This window comes from Arachis ipaensis, chromosome B10 (genome assembly GCF_059453495.1).
Source record: "Arachis ipaensis isolate K30076 ecotype BB chromosome B10, ASM5945349v1, whole genome shotgun sequence".
Classification (NCBI taxonomy): domain Eukaryota; kingdom Viridiplantae; phylum Streptophyta; class Magnoliopsida; order Fabales; family Fabaceae; genus Arachis; species Arachis ipaensis.
The window spans coordinates 2,476,476-2,485,579 of record NC_142435.1 but is presented as its reverse complement, the minus strand read 5'-3'; the positions used below and the strand labels follow the sequence as shown (position 1 = coordinate 2,485,579).

At 39.2% G+C, this 9,104-nt stretch overlaps 1 non-coding gene across 1 annotated transcript; it reads right to left on the bottom strand.

Annotated features, from left to right (window-relative positions):
* Positions 1-998: 998 nt before the first annotated feature.
* LOC148578952 (small nucleolar RNA R71) lies at positions 999-1,105 on the bottom strand. Its single transcript, XR_015899639.1, has one exon. It is a non-coding gene; the product is annotated as a small nucleolar RNA R71 (small nucleolar RNA).
* Between the last annotated feature and the right edge of the window lie 7,999 nt (positions 1,106-9,104).

The window sequence follows — 9,104 nt, the reverse complement described above, 5'->3', positions numbered from 1 at the left end:
AATATCTTTTCTAACTTCTTATCTTCTTATCTTCTTATCTTTTCAAAATTGATTTTCAAAATTTGTTTCAACTAACTAACTAACTTTTTGTTTGTTTCTTATCTTTTTCAAAACTACCTAACTAATCCTCCTTCTCTAATTTTCGAAAATATCTCCCTCTTTTTTCAAAAATTTCTTTTTAATTAACTAATTATTTTAATTTTTGATTTTAATTTTCAAAAATTACTAATCTTTTTCAAAAACTATTTTCGAAAATCACTAACTCTTTTTCAAAAATAATTTTCGAAAATTCTCCCTCTCTCTCTCATATCCTCATCTCAAATCACTGCTCCCATCCTTACCCTTGTGTTTGGATTCTTCATTCTTCTTCACCTCTATTCCTTTTCTTCTTCTACTAACAATAAGGAACCTCTTTACTGTGACATAGAGGATTCCTCTTCTTTTCTTGTTCTCTTCTCTTTCTTATGAGCAAGAACAAGGAAAAAGGCATTCTTGTTGAAGCTGATCCAGAACCTAAAAGGACTCTGAAGAGGAAACTAAAAGAAGCTAAATTACAACAATCCAGAGACAACCTTACTGAAAATTTCGAACAAGTAAAGGAGATGGCAGCCGAACCCAACAACAATGCAAGGAGAATGCTTGGTGACTTTACTGCACCAAATTCCAATTTACATGAAAGAAGCATCTCCATCCCCACCATTGGAGCAAACAATTTTGAGCTGAAACCTCAGCTAGTTTCTCTGATGCAACAAAACTGCAAGTTTCATGGACTTCCATCTGAAGATCCTTTTCAGTTCTTAACTGAATTCTTGCAGATATGTGATACTGTAAAGACTAATGGAGTAGATCCTGAAGTCTACAGGCTCATGCTTTTCCTTTTTGCTGTAAGAGACAGAGCTAGACTCTGGTTGGAATCTCAACCTAAGGATAGCCTGAACTCATGGGATAAGCTGGTCAAGGCTTTCTTAGCCAAGTTCTTTCCTCCTCAAAAGCTGAGTAAGATTAGAGTGGACGTTTAGACCTTCAGACAGAAAGAAGGTGAATCCCTCTATGAAGCTTGGGAGAGATACAAAGGACTGACCAAAAAGTGTCCTACTGACATGCTTTCAGAATGGACCATCCTGGATATCTTCTATGATGGTCTGTCTGACTTAGCTAAAATGTCATTGGATACTTCTGCAGGTGGATCCATTCACCTAAAGAAAACGCCTGCAAAAGCTCAAGAACTTATTGACATGGTTGCTAACAACCAGTTTATGTATACTTCTGAGAGGAATCCTGTAAGCAATGGGACGCCTCAAAAGAAGGGAGTTCTTGAAATTGATACTCTGAATGCCATACTGGCTCAGAACAAATTATTGACTCAACAAGTCAATATGATTTCTCAGAGTCTGAATGGATTGCAAGCTGCATCCAACAGTACTCAAGAGGCACCTTCTGAAGAAGAGGCCTATGATCCTGAGAACCCTGCAATAGTAGAGGTAAATTATTTAGGTGAACCTTATGGAAACACCTATAACTCATCATGGAGAAATCATCCAAATTTCTCATGGAAGGATCAACAAAAGCCACAACCAGACTTTAATAATGGTGGAAGAAACAGGTTTAATAATGATAAACCTTTTCCATCATCTACTCAGCAACAGACAGAGAACTCTGAACAAAATACTTTTAATTTATCAAATTTAGTCTCTGATCTATCTAAGGCCACCCTGAGTTTCATGAATGAAACAAGGTCCTCCATTAGAAATTTGGAGGCACAAGTGGGCCAGCTGAGTAAAAGGATCACTGAAATCCCTCCTAGTACTCTCCCAAGCAATACAGAAGAAAACCCAAAAGGAGAGTGCAAGGCCATTGAATTAATCACCATGGCCGAACCCAAAGAAGGAGAGGAGGACGTGAATCCCAGTGAGGAAGACCTCCTGGGACGTCTAGTGATCAATAAGGAGTTTCCCTTTGAGGAACCAAAGGACCCTGAGGCTCATCTAGAGACTACAGAGATTCCATTGAACCTCCTTACACCCTTCATGAGCTCTGATGAGTATTCTTCTTCTAAAGAGAATGAAGATGTTACTGAAGAGCAAGTTGCCAAGTTCCTTGGTGCGATCATAAAGCTGAATGCCAAATTATTTGGTAATGAGACTTGGGGAGATGAGCCTCCCCTGTTCACCAATGAACTAAATGCATTGAATCTACTGAGATTACCTCAGAAAAAAGTGGATCCTGGAAAGTTCCTCATACCTTGTACCATAGGCACCATGACCTTTGAGAAGGCTCTATGTGACCTTGGGTCAGGGATAAACCTCATGCCACTCTCTGTAATGGAGAAGCTGGGAATCTTTGAGGTACAAGCTGCTAGAATCTCACTAGAGATGGCAGACAATTCAAGAAAACAGGCTTATGGACAAGTAGAGGACATGTTAGTAAAGGTTGAAGGCCTTTACATCCCTGCTGATTTCATAATCCTAGACACTGGGAAGGATGAGGATGAATTCATCATCCTTGGAAGACCCTTCCTAGCCACAGCAAGAGCTGTGATTGATGTGGACAGAGGAGAATTAATCCTTCAACTAAATGAGGATAACCTTGTGTTTAAAACTCAAGGATCTCTCTCTGCACCCATGAGAGGAGGCATGAAAAGCTTCTCTCACTATAGAGTCAACCAGAGCCCCCACAGTCAAACTCTAAGTTTGGTGTTGGGAGGCCACAACCAAACTCTAAGTTTGGTGTTGAACTCCCATATCCAAACTCTAAGTTTGGTGTTGGGAAGTCTCAACAATGCTCTGAACATCTTTGAGGCTCCATGAGAGCCCACTGTCAAGCTATTGACATTAAAGAAGCATTTGTTGGGAGGCAACCCAATGTTTATTTATCTAACTCTATTTTTATTGTTTTTCATGTTTTCTTAGGTTCATGATCATGTGGAGTCACGAAAAAATTAGAAAAATTAAAAACAGAATCAAAAACAGCAGAAAAAAATCACACCCTGGAGGAAGACCTTACTGGCGTTTAAACGCCAGTAAGAAGCATCTGGCTGGCGTTCAACGCCAGAACAGAGTATGGTTCTGGCGCTGAACGCCCAAAAAGGGTAGCATCTGGGCGTTTGAACGCCAGAATTGCACCCTGGAGAAGAGCTGGCGCTGAACGCCCAGAACAGGCATGGTTCTGGCGTTCAACGCCAGAAATGGGCAACAAATGGGCGTTCAATGCCCAGAACAAGCACCAATCTGGCGCTGAACGCCCAGAGTTGTGTGCAAGGGCATTTTACATGCCTAATGGGTGCAGGGATGTAAATCCTTGACACCTCCGGATCTGTGGACACCACAGGATCATCTCAGGATCTGTGAATCTCACAGGATCCCCACCCACCTCACCCTCTCTCTCCATTCATGGTCATCCCTTCTGTTTTCCATTCACCACTCACATCCATACACACGTACCTCCATCTCCTCCGTATCTTCTTCTTCTTCTTCTTCTATTCTTTCTTCTTTTGCTCGAGGGCGAGCAATATTCTAAGTTTGGTGTGGTAAAAGCATAGCTTTTTTTTGTTTTTCCATAACCATTAATGGCACCTAAGGCCCATCGAAACCTCAAAGAGGAAATGGAAGGCAAGTGCTTTCACCTCTGAGCCATGGGAGATGGAAAGATTCATCTCTAAAGCCCATTACTAAGAAAAGGATGGAGCAAACAAGAGAGCCCACTCATGGAGCTCAAGAAACACATGAGGAAGCTCATCATCAAGAAATCCCTGAGATACCTCAAGGGATGCACTTTCCTCCACAAAATTTTTGGGAGCAAATCAACACCTCCCTAGAAAAATTAAGTTCCAACATGGGACAACTAAGGGTGGAACATCAAGAGCACTCCATCATCCTTCATGAAATTAGAGAAGATCAAAAAGCAATGAGGGAGGAGCAACAAAGACAAGGAAGAGACATAGAAGAGCTCAAGGACATCATTGGTTCCTCAATAAGGAAACACCACCATCACTAAGGTAGACTCATTCCTTGTTCTTATTTTTTCTGTTTTTCGTTTTCTATGTTAAGTGCTTATCTGTGTTTGTGTCTTATTACATGATCATTAGTAATTAGTAACTATGTCTTAAAGTTATGAATGTCTTATGAATCCATCACCTCTCTTAAATGAAAAATGTTTTAAAGAACAAGAAGTACATGAGTTTCGAATTTATCCTTGAACTTAGTTTAATTATATTGATGTGGTGACAACACTTTTTGTTTTCTGAATGAATGCTTGAACAGTGCATATGTCTTTTGAAGTTGTTGTTTATGAATGTTAAATATGTTGGCTCTTGAAAGAATGATGACAAGGAAACATGTTATTTGATAATCTGAAAAATCATAAAAATGATTCTTGAAGCAAGAAAAAACAGCAAAGAACAAAGCTTGCAGAAAAAAATATATAGCGAAAAAAAATAAAAAAATAAAAATAGAAAGAAAAAGAAAAAGCAAGCAGAAAAAGCCAAAGCTCTTAAAACCAAAAGGCAAGAGCAAAAAGCCAATAGCCCTTAAAACCAAAAGGCAAGGGTAATAAAAAGGATCCCAAGGCTTTGAGTATCAGTAGATAGGAGGGCCTAAAGGAATCAAATCCAGGTCTAAGCGGCTAAACCAAGCTGTCCCTAACCATGTGCTTGTGGCGTGAAGGTGTCAAGTGAAAACTTGAGACTGAGCGGTTAAAGTCAAGGTCCAAAGCAAAAAGAGAGTGTGCTTAAGAACCCTGGACACTTCTAATTGGGGACTTTAGCAAAGCTGAGTCACAATCTAAAAAGGTTCACCCAATTATGTGTCTGTGGCATTTATGTATCCGGTGGTAATACTGGAAAACAAAGTGCTTAGGGCCACGGCCAAGACTCATAAAATAGCTGTGTTCAAGAATCATCATACTGAACTAGGAGAACCAATAACACTATCTGAACTCTGAGTTCCTATAGATGCCAATCATTCTGAACTACAATGGATAAAGCGAGATGCCAAAACTATTCAAGAGGCAAAAAGTTACAAGTCCCGCTCATCTGATTGGAGCTATGTTTCATTGATAGTTTGGAATTTATAGTATATTCTATTCTTTTTATCCTATTTGATTTTCAGTTGCTTGGGGACAAGCAACAATTTAAGTTTGGTGTTGTGATGAGCGGATAATTTATACGCTTTTTGGCATTATTTTTAGTATGTTTTTAGTAGAATCTAGTTACTTTTAGGGATATTTTTATTAGATTTTATGTTAAATTCACATTTCTGGACTTTACTATGAGTTTGTGTATTTTTCTGTGATTTCAGGTATTTTCTGGCTGAAATTGAGGGACTTGAGCAAAAATCAGATTCAGAGGTTGAAGAAGGACTGCTGATGCTGTTGGATTCTGACCTCCCTGCACTCAAAGTGGATTTTCTGGAACTACAGAACTCAAAATGGCTCGCTTCCAATTGCGTTGGAGAGTAGACATCCAGGGCTTTCCAGCAATATATAATAGTCCATACTTTGCCCAAGTTTAGATGACGCAAACTGGCGTTCAACGCCAGCTCTCTGCCCAATTCTGGCGTCCAGCGCCAGAAACAAGTTACAAGTTGGAGTTCAACGCCAGAAAAGGATCCAAAGCTGGCGTTGAACGCCCAAAACAGCCTCTGCACGTGGAAAGTTAAAGCTCAGCCCAAGCACACACCAAGTGGGCCCCGGAAGTGGATTTATGCATCAATTACTTACTTCTGTAAACCCTAGTAACTAGTTTAGTATAAATAGGACTTTTTACTATTGTATTTTATTCCCGGATTGTATTTTTGATCCTGTGATCACGTTTTGGGGGCTGGCCTCTCGGCCATGCCTGGACCTTTCACTTATGTATTTTCAACGGTAGAGTTTCTACACTCCATAGATTAAGGTGTGGAGCTCTGCTGTTCCTCAAAGATTAATGCAAAGTACTACTGTTTTTCTATTCAATTCAACTTATTCCGCTTCTAAGATATTCATTTGCACTTCAACCTGAATGTGATGAACATGACAATCATCATCATTCCCCCACGAACGCGTGCCTGACAACCACTTCCGTTCCACCTTAGAATGGATGAGTATCTCTTAGATTTCTTAATCAGAATCTTCGTGGTATAAGCTAGATTGATGGCGGCATTCAAGAGAGTCCGGAAAGTCTAAACCTTGTCTGTGGTATTCCGAGTAGGATTCAATGATTGAATGACTGTGACGAGCTTCAAACTCGCGAGTGCTGGACGTAGTGACAGACGCAAAAGGATAGTAAATCCTATTCCAGTATGATCGAGAACCTCCAGATGATTAGCCATGCAGTGACAGCGCATCGGACCATTTTCACAGAGAGGATGGGACGCAGCCATCGACAATGGTGATGCCTCCAGACGATTAGCCATGCAGTGACAACGCATCGGACCATTTTCCAGAGAGGATCAAAAGTAGCCATTGACAACGGTGAAGTCTTACATAAAGCCAGCCATGGGAAGGAGTAGGAATGATTGGATGAAGACAGCAGGAAAGCAAAGATTCAGAGGAACGAACGCATCTCTATACGCTTATCTGAAATTCTTACCAATGAATTACATAAGTATCTCTATCTTTACTTTTAGTTTATTTATTTATTATTAATATTCGAAAACTCCATATCCATCTAATATCCGCCTGACTGAGTTCTACAAGATGACCATAGCTTGCTTCATACCAACAATCTCCGTGGGATCGACCCTTACTCACGTAAGGTTTATTACTTGGATGACCCAGTGCACTTGCTGGTTAGTTGTGCGAAGTTGTGAAGTTATGTTTGGACCAGGGTTCTGTGCACCAGTGTTTGGCGCCATTGCCAGGGAAAGAATGAACAAATAATTTTACAAATTTACTAATCTGAGTAACAATTTCGCATACCACTGCCCCGACGCCAGGCGACGCGAACGCGTGGGTCACGCGGACACGTGACCTGGCAGAAATGCAACCCGCGCGGCCGCATGAACGACGCGGCCGCGTAACCTTTCCGCGACCTGAACATAACAGAAATCGCAGGGGGCAATTTCTGGGCTGTTTTTGACCCAGTTTGTGGCCCAGAAAACACAGATTAGAGGCTATAAAGTGGGGGAATGCATCCATTCAAAGGGGGCTTTCACAATTTACAATTTTAGGAGTAGATGTAGTTTTTAGAGAGAGAGGTTCTCTCCTCTCTCTTAGGATTAGGATTTAGGATTTCTCTTAGTTTTAGGAGTGACTCTCAATCTCAGGTTCTTTATTTTTATAGTATTTATTTTCCAAATTTAATTTATGAACTCTTCCATATTACATATAATTTTCTTAATTAATGTTATTTGAGGTATTTCAATTCATGATTGCTTTCTTTTATTTACATGATTACTGCTCCCCATCTGAAGACATTTTTTATTCAGTAAATTTACTATTTTCTTCCTTTTGGCTTTGGTTAAGTAATTGGTAACGCTTGAGCTATCAATAAAGCAGTGATTGAAATTGGGAGTTGCTCCAATAACTCTAGTCTTTCCATCGGAATTGACTAGGACCTGAGGATTAAGCTAATTAATCCACTTGATCTACCTTCATAGTTAGAGGTTAACAAAGTGAGATTAAAATCCAAATTTCATTAGTGTTGACAAGGATAGGACCTCCAGTTCTTATACCTTGCCAAGAGATTTTATTTTATTTTTATTATTATTATTTTATTTTACTTGTCATATAACATATTCCCACCTTACTTCCTAAACCCCAATTTACAAACTCATAACCAATAATAAGAACATACTTCCCTGCAATTCCTTGAGAAGACGACCCGAGGTTTAATACTCGGTTATCAATTTCAAAGGGGTTTGTTACTTGTGACAACCAAAACGTTTGTACGAAGGGATTTTTGCTGGTTTAGAGACTATATCTACAACGCGACTATTTTTATGACATTCTTTACTGGCAAAAACCCTAACGTCATGCATGCGCACAACCCTCTGTGCGTACGTACAGGTGAACATTTAGCAAAGTGTGCATACGCACAGGTCCCTGCACGTGGTTTCATTAATGAAGCACGTGATCCGCGATTTTGGGGGCCTTTGGCCCAGTTTTGGAAGGCTTGATGATGAATGGAAAGTGCTATATCAAGGGGAATTGAATCCATATGAAGACATAAGCTTTCATTTTAGGTGGTTTTACAACATAATTAGGAGTAGGAGTAGGAGTAGTGTATAAATTCTCTCCTAGGGTTTCATTTCTATTTCCATTGTAGCATTTATAGTTTCAAGCTTTGATCTTGGATTTTGCTTCTTTTATTGTAGGTATTCTCAATTTCTCTTTAATTACATCTTTTGCTTTTATTTTCTTATGGTTCAAGTTACTTTGTTTATATATACAATTTTGGTATCTAGAAGTTTTGATTGATGAATTTAGTGTTTTAAGCTTTCTTTATGCCTGGTTGATTGTCTATTGTTGATATTGTGAATATTTTGGTTATAGTTTTCATTTTCCTTTGCAATTTCTTATGTTTTGTTTTTATGCCCACCAAGTGTTTGTGAAAATGCCACTTAGTAAGTTTGAGTAGATTTTCACACCTTGGCTTGGGATTTGAGTTCCTAGGATACTAGAGTCATAATGTCTGACATTTAGTGGCTATTCTTGGGTAGTTAGTTGACTCTTGTTTCCATTGACACTAGCTTTTTACCAATTAATTTGGTAAGTTAGCTAGGACTTATAGATTAAGGTCAATTATGCTTGCTTGACCTACTCCTCGATGTTTGGGGTTAACTAAGCGAGATTGACTCATCATAGTTGCCATAGTTGTGTTTATGACGATGATAGGATTCCTTGGATCCTCTTATTCCCAAGTCAAGGCTTTTCATGCATTAATAGCATTTCTCTAAGTTTTGATCTAGCTTCCTTTTTACTTACATTTATATCAATTTTGATCATTTGTAAGTTCTTTTATTTCTTAGTTCTTTTAATCTTTCATTTATTGATTTCAAAACCCCTTTGTTCTTACAACCAAGAGTGTAACACTTCAATTGCATCCACGAGGGAGAACGACCCGATGTTGAAAGATTCTCAGTTTATATGTTTTGAATTGGAAAAGATCAAACTTTGATTGAGAGGAT